This window comes from Pleurodeles waltl, chromosome 5 (assembly GCF_031143425.1).
Source record: "Pleurodeles waltl isolate 20211129_DDA chromosome 5, aPleWal1.hap1.20221129, whole genome shotgun sequence".
Lineage (NCBI taxonomy): Eukaryota > Metazoa > Chordata > Amphibia > Caudata > Salamandridae > Pleurodeles > Pleurodeles waltl.
The window spans coordinates 1509714546-1509729637 of NC_090444.1; the positions used below are offsets into that span (position 1 = coordinate 1509714546).

The following is a 15092-nucleotide window of genomic DNA, read 5'->3' on the forward strand; positions in this document are numbered from 1 at the left end:
TTTTCTTTTTGACTAATAGGTTCTTAGTGAGTTCTTAAAAATAAGGCCATATTCCACATGGATCCAGTATGTCACTTGATCTTTAAATGTATTAGAAAAAGGATTACGTTTAGTGCTGTTCCATTAAAATTTCTAGTACACAATGTGTCCAAAGTGCTTAACTTAACACTGTACTAGAACTAAAAAGAATGAGGGAGAAACAAAAACACCAGAATTTTCATTAGACTGACAACACATTTTGAACCAGTTTAGTGGCAGCATCACAAACTTTCCAAGTTGTGGAACAATGCCTTTCGATGGTGATTAACTAACAGCTTTAAACTGAACAAAATACTTTCAGTGCTAATGATATACATTTCTAAGACAGCTAATTTGCAGGTGTCTGGAGGAGAATGCCCTGGGTTTCTTCTGTGTACAGCAAGAAGCTCAATCTAAAAATAGGAATCTCAGTAATGCCAGGTTTATAATAAGTATTCATAGTGGTTTAGATGATTGGAGCTTAGCATCACTCTGCACTCACAAACATCTCTTGGCTGTCAAATTCCTGCTGTTCAACAGGTTACATACCCTTCAGTCAGAACAAACTCATATCTGCCATGAATGAATGGCCAACTTATATGCACTCTTAAGTTCACATGATCATGTTTACTGCCAGGAACAATAACAGATCTAAAGGAGCACAACACTGTTACTTAAATCTGGCTCGGTATGGCATTTGTGCCTGCGGTCACACCTACCTTATTTAACTCAATGTTCTTACACTTATCTCGCTGATCTCCCTTGAAATGTAAGACCAGATTGGATGTGCAGATCCACAGTAGAATATCTGAAGAGGCAAGTCCATTCATTTGTATGGGCAATTCCACAATATGTCACAAGAACGCAAGCTCACCTTATGCAGCCTAGAGACTGTGCATTCTACTTTATGTAGTGTCTTTAAATGTAACTTGCAAAATTTCAAATTGAGCAACCCTGTTTTGGATCATTTGACTTTTACAGACTTACAATCAATTTTGAGACGCTTCAATCGATGCACCTTCTCATTTGTAATGTACCCCGTATGAAGCAATGCTGATGTGATCTGAAGTAGAGAACCAACCTTGAGTTTCAAGATATTTTACATACTTGTGGTTACAAAAGCAATCATTTAATCTCATCAGTTTACTGCTGGTTGAAGATCTGCATTACAAACGTTGACTGTTATGACTCCATGGTAAATAATGGACTGCTTACAGACAATGATCTATGAGAAAGGCCTGCTTCCTGAACATTAAATGTAGGCCACCTCCGTCCCTGTATAACTGATGCAATGGTGAATAAGTTATGAAAGGTGATATCACAGGAAAGAGAAGTAACTGGTAACAGCATGGGTGTCTCACAGTTCAATGAGCATTCTTTAAAAGGCAGCCCTTATCAATTTACCTTCAAGGTGGTATAAAACTTCCTTGGGACCCTGACCTCTTCTAAGATTCACACCCAGAGGCAGCTCTAACTGTCTGTTGGAAATAGCCTAAGTTGCAAAAATCAAAAGCCACTGGGAACCACAAGATTTTTTTTTAGACTTCTCTGCAGCCTCTAAGAAATGAATATTTTTAGAACATTCAAGCTTGAAGTTGGAGTATATTCTAAAAGAGTAAGCAGGAGTGGAATGATAATGGTGCCTGAACCATTCTGAGGAATCTATGGCTCAGTAGAGATCCAAACTCAAGCTCTATGAGCTTTTTCTTTCCAATGCCAAGCAGGCCTTTTAGAAGTGCTAATTCATTTTGGTTCAGATTTCTTGTTGAAAATATTCTCTTGTATAATCTTTTGTGCTCTCACCACCCCTTGCACAAATACAATGGCACATTCATCTCATGAGCTTTGAAAATGATCTACCACTAAAAGTCTCCATGAAATTAATCAGATCTAGGACTTTATCCAGGGCTATTAAACAACAAGATTGAGTCATAGAATTGGCCCAGTTAGGACACTATTGTCCAGATTACCTCCCTGACACTCGTTTCAAGAGCAGAAGGTAGCAGAAAGCTGTCTCAACTTATACCCGGTTCTTGTGATAACCTTTAACCAATCTTGGTATTTAAGGTATCTGGCATTTAAGATTGACCTTGCTTTCACTAACATTATTAATGCCTCATACTCTTGAAACAAGTATCTTTATTCTAGAACTGTACGCAGTGACTCCACTACAGAAGTAAACCAGCCCAGAAACTCATCATTCAACAATGGGGCAATCTATGCTTCTCCCTACTACGCCCAATACTGCTAAACAGGCATACTTAGAAATGTATAATATTCTTGACTTATTTCTTGCTGACTTTTGCCTGGGGCTGGGAACAAAAAATGTTTTTGTCTCTTCGGGACACTTAAATGATCCTTGACTTTATAGGCCATTCTGTGGATTATTTTTTTAGAATTTTAATTCCCCAGGTGCAAATTCATTTTGGGAAGTTCTATAATCTCATGTTGCAATCAGAACCTTTTGGTTAAACTTACAATTACAACTGCAAGTTCTATGATTCACCAGAGCCGAATAAGGGGCATGGGCTTTGTGAGTATTTGGAGCCCAACTATGGGACTCACTCTAGTCAAACTAGAAAATAATTTAATGTTGACTGATAAACGTTGCTGCGCCTTCAGTTTCTGACTGACTCTGCTGTAGTTGCACGAGCCCTATGGTGTCCGTGCACTTTAAAAGTAACTTTAAAAGTGGAAGCAGGGAACCAGGCAGAAGTGACCCCTTTCACCATTTATATTTGACACTGGAGATGTTTGCTAATTAAATCAGACAAAGATGACATTGAAGGGGTGATGGAATGAAATAAAAACTCAAGGCTACTGCACGGAGTGTCCCAGCACTAGGCCTGCAGAGGAACACCATGGCAAAAAGATTTTAAATGCCTTCGTAAATGCTGACTCCTGATAAATGAACTGCAATGCAAGTGGAAGCAGATTCCACTCTTTCCTTGCAATGACCAAAAAGGAACACCCACCCTTCCTGACTCGCGGAATCTCAGCACCTTAGTCATCAAAGTCAAGGTGGACAAGCGGGGTCTAAGCAGAAGGTAATGCATGATCATGTTTATTATGAGTAGCCCACTGACTCTACTCCCAGTCTGAGTCCCCAGCTCGATCCTGTTGCTCGCCTGCTGTGCACCCACTGCAGCGGCCCTCAAGGTCTCTCCTATCCTGATTGCGCTTTCATTTTGGGTAGGTTCTTTTGTTTGGCTTTTGAATTTGTTTGGATTTAGATTTGAGGTTTATGTTAGTAGTCATTTTGTTTTACAGTTCTTGTTTCCCGCTTTTCCCTGCTCCCATCTTTTCACCTGCCCCGCCCTCTGCGTATTGCACAGTCCCGCCCTCTCTCAGGACTACTTATGGAGGCCGCTGTGTGGCTGTGTCGCCGTGGCGCCATAGTCAAGTCTGTCTGTGCCTGTCGGCGCCTAGATCGCACCCAGCACCAGGACCCCGGGCCCTACCACCATCCACCACTGCACTGCCGAGGACCTCCTGGCCCTAGTTCTCAGCCACCGAAACATAAACTACTTCAGTGCCTCACCGCGTTCAACCAAAGGACCTTTAACCTGTCACTACTTGCTGCTTCGCCTGGCGCACAAGATCTCTGGCCTGTATAAGACCCTGCGCAAACGAGCCCATGCTTATCCAGGTACCCCTCCTGTGCATCCTGCTCAACACCCGTTCCCTTTGCAGGGACTCCATCAACTCCCCCCCACCCGATGTGGCCTTCAACACAGAAACATGGCTCAGCCCAACCACGAATCCTGACATCGCCATTGCCACCCCAACCAGCTACAAGATGATGCAAGATGATACACAAAGACAACGCAAAAAACCCATGGAGCCATCACCATAATCTTCAAGGCAACCATCCGATGCACCATCACCAATGACGACCCAACACCCCTCATGGAGCACCGCAATTTCCAACTCCATACAGATGCCAAGACCACTGTAAGAGGCACCCTCGCCCACAGACCACCAGGACCCCATCCAGCCTTCTGCAACACCGTCCCAAACTTCAACGCCCTCCTGGCAATAGATTCCTGGCACTCCATCCTACTCAGCGATCTCAACTTTCACACTGACGACCCCAAAGACACCAACATCACCACCCTTCTTAACCTCAACAAGGTCGGCCTCACCCAACTAGTCACTGCACCCACGCACAAACCGGGACACACACTCAACACCATCTTTACATCCAGCCACAGAATCAAGTTTACTCACACCAGAGAGCTCACCTGGACCGACCACGCCATCGCCCACTTTACCTTCTCAAGTAGATATCAACACACATCCACCATGACGCACAAGACCACCCACCGCAGTTGGGGAAAAATGCATGGACCCAATTACTCAGCACTTCACAACCCGAAATCTCAGCAGATCTCAACCAGGCCACCTGAAACTTTGCCACCTGGATCACCAACTGCACCGACGAAGTTGCCCTGCTGAAACCAGCCAAACCTATCAAAACCTTATAACGAACCAACTGGTATATCCAAGAGCTCTGATCCACCGACTCAAGAAGAGATGGCGAGCCTCCACAAGACAGAGCCACCTACAAGACAGCCCTCAACAAATAACATTGGCACACCAAAGAAGCCAAAAACAGCAGCCATCGCCAACCGCATCAACTCCGTGGCCAATCACACGAAAAAACCTTTCAAGATCATCAAGGATTTTGCCAACCCTCCATCCACCCCTCCCAGTAACTCTCTGACTCCCTCTCGGACTACTTCCACAGCAAGATTACCACAATCTACAACTTCAACTTCAACCTCCAACCCCTCACCCCCAGTCTCATCAACCGCAAGCAACCAGAAAACATTGACCCCACTAACTACGCAGACTACCATGACCATCCTATCGTACATCCAATCCAGGGCCCCAACAAATCCCAGCTCCCACCATCTCTTCAACCTCGACGCAAATCCTTTAGCACAAAGCTCACCAACATCCTCAACACCTCCATCTCCACAGCAACTTTCCCAGACGAATGGAAACACGTGGAGGTCAGACTCCTCCTGAAAACGTCCTCTGCCAACCAAAGTGACCTAAAAAATTGCTGATCAAACTCCATTCTCCCTTTCCACGCCAGAGTACTCAAGAAGGCCATCAACATACAGCTCACCGAATACCTGGAACTCAACCAACTTCTCCACTCATTATAATTGCGATTCCATGCAAACCACAGCACGGAGACCGTGCAAATCGCCTCCACAGGCGACATAAGAGCTTTCCTCGACCGCGCAGAAGCTACGGCCCTGATGCTTCTCCACCTCAGCAACATTTGACTGTCTCCCACCATACCCTTATCTACGAACTCCACACCATCGGCATACAGAAAAAGGCCCTCAAGTGAATTACTTCCTTTCTATCAGGATTAACACAGCATCTGACTGCCTCCCTTCTCTTCCACACCCAAGGACATAACCTAAGGATCCTCCCTCAGCCCCATCCTGTTCAACATTTACATGATTGCCCCCCCCCCCAGCAAACATCGTCAGATCGATCTCCCTCAACACCAGCTAAAAGGTCACACAAGCCCTCGTCTCCGGCCGCCTTGACTACTGCAATGCTCTCTACACCAGACTGCCCACCCAATTCCTCAGAAGACCCTAGACCATACAGAACACCGCAGCCAGACTCATCCTGGACCGACTGAAACAGACTCACATCACACCCCCCCCTCCCCCCCTCACCTCAGGCACCTCCTGGCTCCCCATCCAGAAGAGATGTCAGTTCAAGAGCCTCACACACACCTACAAAGTACTACACAATCAAGGGCCATCTTGTATCAACCACCATCTAAATTTCCACCAGCCCGCAAGACACCTGTGCTCCACCTCACTCGCCCTGGCACACACACCCTGCATCCTCCACAGCAGCACCGGAGGACGCTCGTTCGCCTACACCACAACCAAGAGTTAACTCCCTACTGATACACTTCCAAACAGCACCCTCGCTCACAGAGTTAAAATAAAAACTTTTGACAGAGACAAGGCACAAAAGCACCCAGAGACCCTCAGAGGTGACAGAGTGCACTCTACAAATGGACTGGTTGATTAGAAAATGCGGACTGAGCTTACAGAGCACATAAGAGCTTCAAAAAGAATACTTCCTTAATAGTGATCCAATGAGGAGCACACAATGGCAAAACAGTCTCCCTTTTAGGGGTGCCCAAGATTAGGCTGGCAGCAGCATTCTGAACCACATGAAGCTTCCTGATCCATCTCTATGGGACCCTAGGCATATGATGTTAACATAATCCAGTCCAGATGTTATCACAGCATGGACTTCTGTACTACAAACTGTCATGGGGAAGAAATCAAGGAACTCCTAATAGCATGGAGTAAGGTGAAGCAGGCCGCAGTCACAGACAGAATCTGAGAATGAAAGGAGAGCTTATCATCAAATTTGACTTCGAAATTCATAAAGACTGCAGTAGGTATGGTTGATTGGTGGAGAGCCAGAAATCAGCAGGATAGCCAGTGTTTCTCACTGTCCAAATAGTATAATGTCTATTTTGTCTGCATTCAATTGCACATGGCTTGTGTGCGACCAATGAAAGACATGAAACAGACATGAGTTCAAGATCCTGCCCGTGGAAACAGGGGCAAAAGTGAAGAGCAACTGGTGTCATTGGAATAAGAGTTGGTCACCAACCCATAAGACTCAACGAGTTTTGCTAAGGGGGCATGAAGGTTTTTAAAAAAAAGTAGGGATGTGGGAGGAGCCTTGTGGCACCCCAAAAGCTAGCCGATTGCTGGAAGAACCATAGGGAGCAAGCCAAACTGCTCGCTTCACTCTAAAAAGCCTTGCCTCTCAAGCCTAAATCTGACATGCACTAAAGCAAGATGGAATGGGAGACGGTATCAAATGCCACTGACAGATCCATCAAGAACAAACAATCACCTCGAGGAGGGCTGTTTCTGCACATTGCTGTGGGTGAAAGTCTGACTGAGCATGATGCAGAAGTTTGTGCTCCTCCAAATAAGTGGATAACTAGGGATGAACCAGTTTTTCCAACATTTTAGCTGAGGTAGGGAACAGAGAGATGGGGCAGAAGTTTTTGACAAAATTAAAGGAATGTGTTCTTTTAAGAAGGGGTCGTTTTCCAGATGGAAGGACCTACTGCTTATGGGGACTAAGGTCTCTGAGTAAGCGATCAATAGGGTTGGAGGGGGGCAAGGGTCACACAGATTTACACCTCAGCCGAGCCTAATGTGTTTGAGCAAGGGAAAAAGGTCAGCATGTATTCAAGGAAGAAAGTAACCCTGCATGAATCTTGAGAATCTTATCCTCAAAAACGTGGAGAACTTCGCTAAAGCAGTTTTCCGCCTCTGCAATACATTGGGAGTAAAAGGCGCATTAAGGCATTTTAATTGCTTTATGATAGGCTTTCAAAGCTACTTTACAGCATTTCTTGTCAGAAGAGCTATAATCCGATCATCATTTCCTCTTCAATTGTTTACTGTGTATTTTAGGAGGCAAAAGTTTAAAGGTAAACCAGGGGGCAGAAGGGGTACTTCACTTGGAGGTAATCGGTTTTCATTTTCAAGGGTGCCAGAGAAGAAACGGTCTTGTGTAGCCAAGTGCTGTACAACTCAACATCTCGGTCAATATTGCCAACAAAGGCAACTAGAGCTCTCTAGTAATTCCATCAAACCAGAAGGATTAACTTTCTCTGTGCCCTAGCCAACACCTTTTTCTCTGTAGCAGGTTCACTTCCAGAACAAGATAATGCTCAGACCAAAGGAGGCAAATCAGCTCATCAACAGATAGAGGGAGATTGGAGGAAACTAGGTCTAAAATATGGCCTGTCTGGTGAGTGGCCAGAGTCACAAGTTGTTGCATGTTGAGAGCCTTACAAGATTCTACCAAAGTGGGGCCTGATTGGCAAGGACCTTTTCAAGCGAGCTATGTTTGCTGAAGACATCATGTTGGTGCTGACAGATCCCCAAGAGTCAATTTCTGCCAGTGTTGGAATAGCTGACACCTCTGGAGCAGTTTCCAATTTTACAAATCAGTCTCACAAAATCAAAAACATTATTGCTACACCCAGTCACACAAAAAACAGAGGGCCTCCACAGCATGATTTCCAATCCATAGGCCATACAACCAACCAAGTAGTCCAGTTGAACTACACAGCATTACTATAGAACATTAAGAAAGACTTTCACTACTTCTTGTGGCTGGGTAGAATCACTGTGCTTAAAATGAATGTCCTCCTGCAGATTTTGTATGTTTACCAGACGTCTGCCTTACTGTGCAGACTATAATACTTAAACAACTTCAGGACTTAGTGAACTTGTACATATGGCAAGGCAATTACTACTAAAATACAACAAAAATACATTAAACCTTAGCTTTCCTAACACTGGCCTACTCTGTTGAAACAAATGAGATTTCACATAACATAAGAATATGTGAATATGTTATTGCTCAGTATTAAAACAAGTTCTGTTGACCTATGACAAAGGATATATTTTATGGTAACTTCATTTACTTCAGCACATTAATTTAATGTGTTATGCCTGTTCGTACTGCAGTGATGGAGTAAACCTGATCATATTTATCAAGCAGGAACAGAATTTGTATTTCTTAAACGGAGCCATGTCAAATAAAATTTTGCAGGCGGCATATAGTCATACCCTGACTGCAAAAATTATAGAAATTCCAACTAATTCTGCACTTGAACGCGTAATTGCCTCCCACTTCCGAGGGGCATAACACGAGTAGGCACAAGTCATGCTAATCTACTGGTACGAAGTAGTAGAAGGAATTCTGACAGCAAATACTTTGATTTAAGTATTATTCATGAACAAGATCCCCACTGCATCCAACAGACCAAGCCCCAAAGACCAACATCATTTATAAACAATCCAACCTGAAACTATTTTACCAAATACCATTACACAATGCCACATAAGGTACAACAGATTTTTTTCATACAATAACTAAATCTTTGATGTAACCCCTCCCAAAAAACACAAACAAAAAATGGTACAAACTAAATGCTCACACAACAAAAAACATAACACAAGACAAAAAGCTCAGACGGAAGATCTATACATAAACATATAGGACGTGTGTTTTTCTAATAAAGGAACACCTGCCTAAATTCCATATCTGCCCATTTTCAAATTGTATCCAGTTCACATTTACCAAAAGTAATTTGAAAAACCACCACATACCCTATCAGGTCTAACTATTATTCAGTCACCATTCACAACTGTTCTCTTATGTTCTGCACTGCTATGTGATATGTCATCAACACGATTAAACTGGAGACAGTGTAACTGTTCCAGAGTTAATTATTTTACCAAGTGACCTACCTGTCATTAAATCAAAAGGGCTTTTGCCTTAAGATACATTTATTGTGGTGAGTCTCTAACACTTCCTTTAAAACTCCTTCTAGATGCAAAGTTGACTTAATTGCGATTTCCACTTCCCTTTAATTGTTTTTTAGCTTGCAAATTACTCTGTGGTTTGTTAAGAGGAGTGCCGATGTGCCTAATACTGCAACTATCCCAAATACTGTTTCATCTTAGTTGAAGTTAACTGAGTAACACTGTCCGTGACAACACAAGATGGTACCCCATCTCTACCAACAAACTCCTTCAACGCTTACGTCAATAGTGTCCACACTCCTCTCCAAGCCTAGTTTTATCCATTTTGAACAAACATCATCATTAACCGCAGCATACATATATTTTTCAAAGATGTATGCCGCATAGAATCAATACAAACTTTGCCCCACATCACTTAATTAGCCATAATTGTCTCTAAGGACAATCTGTAGGCTAATCTTTAATCACTTTTCTGCATCTTTATACACTTGGCATCCAGAAACTCACTTCCTAGTTTGGTAACTCATACCAGGCCACCAAGACATTCCTTTAAGCCTCTTGTACGTCAGAGAACTGCCAGGATAGTCTTCATGTTCTAGAGCTATTAACTTCTACCTCACCCCTAAGGGAGAAACAAATCTTTCTCCCCTCATAATCAAACTCATTGCACAAGGACAGTTCATCTAAAATACTGGGGGGTGGGGGTGGCCAAGCAAAATGGCCAGCGGGACACGCTCCTAGAGAGCTCCCGCATCCCGGCTGCATCCTGCATCGATCCTGGGGTGCCTGAGGTGATTGGCGCCCCACCAGTGTCATGGGACGGTGCCCCGATTGTGTCACTATGGTCTGGCCCCATTTTTGAGGCTCCGATGTCCTTATCGGGAGCGTGTTGCGAGCGGCCTTTCTGGGCTGAGTGGGGGAAAGCCTGACGGGCCTCGGAGGTGCGTGTTGCTGGGTGGCGGCCGCCCGTTTCTGGCCTTGTGCACACTATTGGGGGGTCGAGTCCTCCTTCTACGTGGCCCCCGGGCTACGGGCAGCATATGGTGGGCTTGTGACGTACTTCAGGGCACCCACGGGCAGGAATTGGACGGCGTGAGCCGGCACCGACGGGCGTGCCCCTTTGGACTGGCGTTCTGCCTGGGAGCTGGAGTTTGGTGGACCCTTGGTCGGGCGGCAGAGGGCCCACGAGAAGGAGGGGGCCGGGATAGGCCAGAGGAACTGCCTCACGAGTTGGTGAGGGGCGGCCGCTACACAGATCGCGGCGGAGGGTGAACCTGGGTAAACAGCCCAGGGTCTGGACTTGGGCCTTTTGAGATGGATGGCATTAGACTTGCCGGGAGGAGACACCGGGGGTGCCAGACTCTCCCAATTCTGAGGCGGTTAGCCAGGAGACTGCATGCAGCGGCGCCCTGAAGCTGCAGGGGTACTAGATCCTGACCCTCTCTTGACGTGAATCCTGGCACTTTTGCCTCTTCCTTGAGTCAGTCGAGACGGGGACACCGTTTGGCTCCTGGGCAGCAGCAGAATGGGCCAGAACTGGCAGGCGGAAGCGTCACAAGGTAACACCATGGAGCAATATAGCACTGCGGTTCCCTTACCGCATCGCCAGACCCGATTGGTGGGGGGGGGGGGGGGGGGCAGAGATGGCCTGAGTGTGCCAGCGAATATCGAGGAGCCATCGCAAGCTGAGTTTCTTGCGGCTATTCAAGGTTCTAGGGTGGCCCTCGAAGGAAAGATAGAGATGGTGGCAGTTGAGGTCAACCTTCTTTGGGCAGACCTCAGGAAGGTGTATGACAAGGTCAAAATAGCATGGGCTCCATTGTGGAGCTGCAAACTGAAGTGGGGGTCCTTCACAAACAGATGGTGCAGGCCAATTCTACGGTTGGACTGCTGGAGTTGAGGCTGGAGGACGCAAAGGGCAGGTCCCAGCGTAATAATATCAGATTGCTGGGATTTCCGGAGCGTGCAGAGGGGTCCGCAGCTGAAACTTTCATGGAGAGCTGGATTAGAGATGTGCTGCAGCCAGTCGGACTGCTCAGGGTGTTTGTGGTGGAACACGTTTATATGGCCCTCATGGCGCCTCCCTGGCCCAGCGCACCGCCAAGGGCTTTCATTGCCCGTCTTTTGAACTATAAAGATCGAGACTGTGTCCTGCGGACGGCCCGCAAATTTGACAGGGCGGTATTTGAGAACTAAGTGAAGATTCACACCTTGAACATCATATATGCTTCTGTGTCCGGCGCTTTTAAAGGTGCTTTCCGGGGTCAGGTCCCACTTCTTTGAGCGTCCGGAGAAGGTATGGCGATGGCTAGAGATGAGGGACAAAGTAACTCCGGGCAGAGCGGAGAGGACAGGTGGGGTGGCTCTTGGGACCTCTGGAACAGACGTCCCGGACTGGAGAACCAGGGACGACGGTCAGCAGGAGGATGCTGTGACTCAGGCGGCGGCTATGGGCTCTGCCCATAGAATTGTGATACAACAGGATGGGACAATGGCGGTTGCGACTGCTGGATCGGCGCACAGTTCGAATGGAGAGCTGGAGCGGGGAGCAGAGAGGGTCTCCGTGCAGGTCTGACTATGTTACTCACGTCTGGAAATTGAAGTTGTGCACTCTATCTGGGGGATGGAGTCAAAGTGAAAGCACTCTCTCCGTGAGGAGGGGTGCAGCTAACGTAAGAGCAAGGTCCTGCTGGGGCATCATTTGAACTAAGGAATGTACTGGACATTGGGGGGGAGGGGTCTATGATAATATTGATTTATGTTGGGTTAGTATTCAGGCGTTTGTATGTAGAAGCCGGGGTAGGGGGCGGTCACTCCACAGTTGTGGTAGGACTTCATATCTGGGTAGTTGGAGATTAGGCTGTTGTCCTGTTCATATCTGGGTAGTTGGGGATTAGGCTGTTGTCCTGGCAGCATCTACAGTATGGATCTACAGCATGGTTTGTTGTGCTAGTTTTACTGTTTATCCGGGGTGGGGTTCTAGGGTGTTTGGTTGGTGAAGTTTATCAACATTTGAAGTTTGCTTCAGCAGTGCAGGCGTATGGACGAGATGGGCCTTGTGTACTCTCCTTGCCTTCTCACGGTTGTGGTGGAGGTCATCCAGAGGGAGGGATAGTGGTTAACTACCGGTATTGGTCGACAGATCAATATGTTGACATGGAATGTCAGGGGATTGAAGAGGTATACTACGCGCTACAGGGTGCACTCCTTTCTGAGGAGACATAAGGTTCATATTGCCTGTCTTCAGGAAACACACATGACTGAGGAGGAAGCACAAAAATTATCCCAAAAATTGTGTGGTCAGATGTTCTCATCCTCATACTCCTCCTATGCAAGGGGCGTAAACATACGGGTGGCTCTGGGGTCCCATTCACCCACGTGTATATATAAGTAGATGTAGAGGGTAGGTACGTCCTCGTGGAGGGCATGTTGGATGGATCCCCCATCATTATCCTTGACACTTATGTGCCCAACACAGATGAATACTCCTTTTATGCCAGAATACCAGAGATCTTGGGGGAGGGTGTGGATGGGCCTATTGTGTGGGCTGGAGACTGTAACTGTATATTAAATGGGGAAATGGACCATCTCCCGCTGAGGCTGGGAACTAAACCTTTGATGGTGAAATCCCTAACGGAGGTTATGAGGAATTTAGGATTATGGGATGGATGGAGGGAGCTACAACCGGGGGGCAGGGAGTACACTTGCCACTCCAAAACACATAATACGTATAGTCGGCTGGATCGGTTTCTTCTGGGCGGACTGAGTAGCACGCAGGTCTTGGATGCCACACACTTGGTAGGTTCTTATCTGATCACGCACCAGTGCTGATGCGCCTGCAGTGTGGGGCTGATACTACTGGCTCAGTATGTATCTGGCACATACCCGAGGAGTTCCTGACTGATGCGGGGTGTTGTGTCAAGGTGGGGGGAGGCCATTAAAGGCTATGTGGACTTGTACTGGAACACAACAACGTCTAGGAGTATTGAGTGGGAGGCTTTGAAGGCGGTAGTGCAGAGGGTCTGCATAGGTACTGCATGCAGGGTACGTAGACAACTGGAGCAGGAACTCACAAGCTTGGAGGAGAAGTTAGGGGCTCTGCAGCACCAATCAGCGAACACAAGAATGGTTGAGAGGGAGGAACTCAGGTTGTACAAGGAGGTTAACAGTTGTTGGGACACTGAGTAGGGTCACACTTAGGGCATAGGCAACATCTGCACAGGGAAGGGGGCGGGGGTTAAATCTGGCAAACTATTAGTGTGGATTCTGAAACGGGAGGTGGAGGTGCCCCCCATTGTGCACATTAGGAATACGAGTGGCGAGATGATCACTAAACGTACGGACATCCTTCGGGTGTTGATGGAGCATCTGCAGAGGGTATCGAGAGCTGGTGAGCTACCCCCAGATGATGGCGTGGGGGGGATTTCATCGGCAGATGCGGCTCCCGTGTTTGGAACAAGAGAGTATTGATGTTTTGGAGGGTGCTCTTACTGTGGAGGAAGATAGTGAGGCAATCAGTGCGATGACCAAATCTAGAGCCCCAGGGGGTGATAGTTTTCTGGTTGAGTTGTACCAGATGTTCTCTCTACTCCTGCAGGAGAGGCTCCTGGCAGTGTTAGAGGAGGTCCGAGTCCATGGCATGTTGCCAGAAACCATTCGCCAGGGCATTGTGTGCTTGATGCTTAATCCTGGGGGGAAATCCCGGGAACCCTTCTTATTGCCCACTTACGATGCAGAATAGTGATGTAAAGGGATTGTGTAAGATTTTGGCTGCTCGGCAACGTGGGGTGATTCGGAGTTTGGTGCACGAAGATCAATGTGGGTTCATTCCTGGGCACAGCACAACTTATAACTTGTGTCGCCTGGCACATGTTTTGCATGAAACTGAGGGTGAGGAGGATGAGATGGCACTAGTGCCATTGGACCTAAAGAAGGCCTCTGACACTATTGAGTGGGGCTATCTTTTAGAGGTGTTACACGGTATGGGGTTTGTCCCAGGTTTTTATGCATGGGTGAGGTTACTTACTGTATACTGCCCCCTCTGCGCGGGTTTGGGTAGGTGGAGAGCTATCTGACTCCTGGGAGATCAGCAGGGGTACTAGACAGGGATGCCTGCTCTGGCCACTTCTCTTTGCCCTAGTGGTGGAACGGCTGGCGATCTGGTTCCGGGAACAGTTAGGACCATGGGGTATCCAGGTGGGGCAGACTACACACATTGTTTCCCTATATGCAGATGATACACTGGTATATCTTCGGGAACCTAGTGTTTCTGTGCCTGTGTTGCTGCAGATGTTGGGTGTATTCGGAGTCATCTCAGGTCTTAAGTTAAATAGGAAGAAGTCACTCCTGTTTCCGTTGGGGTCCCTTTACAGGATGATTTGCCGAGTGTAGGACTCAGGTGGGAGGTTGAGAGTTTCTGGTATCTTGGCATGTGGGTTACTCACACGGTGGCGGCACATGAAAAACATAACGTAGAACAAGTAGTTTCCGGCCTGGAGCGTTCGGTCTCGTTTTGGAACAGATTACCTCTTTCTGTAATGGGCAGGGCTGCAGTAACAAAAATAGTGTTCCTGCTGTGGTTCAGAACTTCCTGTTTCCGCTGTCCGCTCGGCTTTTCCGCCATCTGGATAGCTTGTTGATCTCTCTAGTCTGGGCCGGCTGACGTAGTAGGGTGGCGCTGCCTGTATTGCAGAGGGATCTTGAGGGGGGAGGTCG

The 15092-nt window shown here is 46.9% G+C and overlaps 1 protein-coding gene across 1 annotated transcript in view; it reads right to left on the reverse strand.

Moving 5' to 3' along the window:
• The window catches only part of AGPAT5 (1-acylglycerol-3-phosphate O-acyltransferase 5), a 490329-nt gene that overhangs the window by 129190 nt on the left and 346047 nt on the right, over positions 1-15092 (reverse strand). The gene's annotated exons all lie outside the window — the stretch shown is intronic.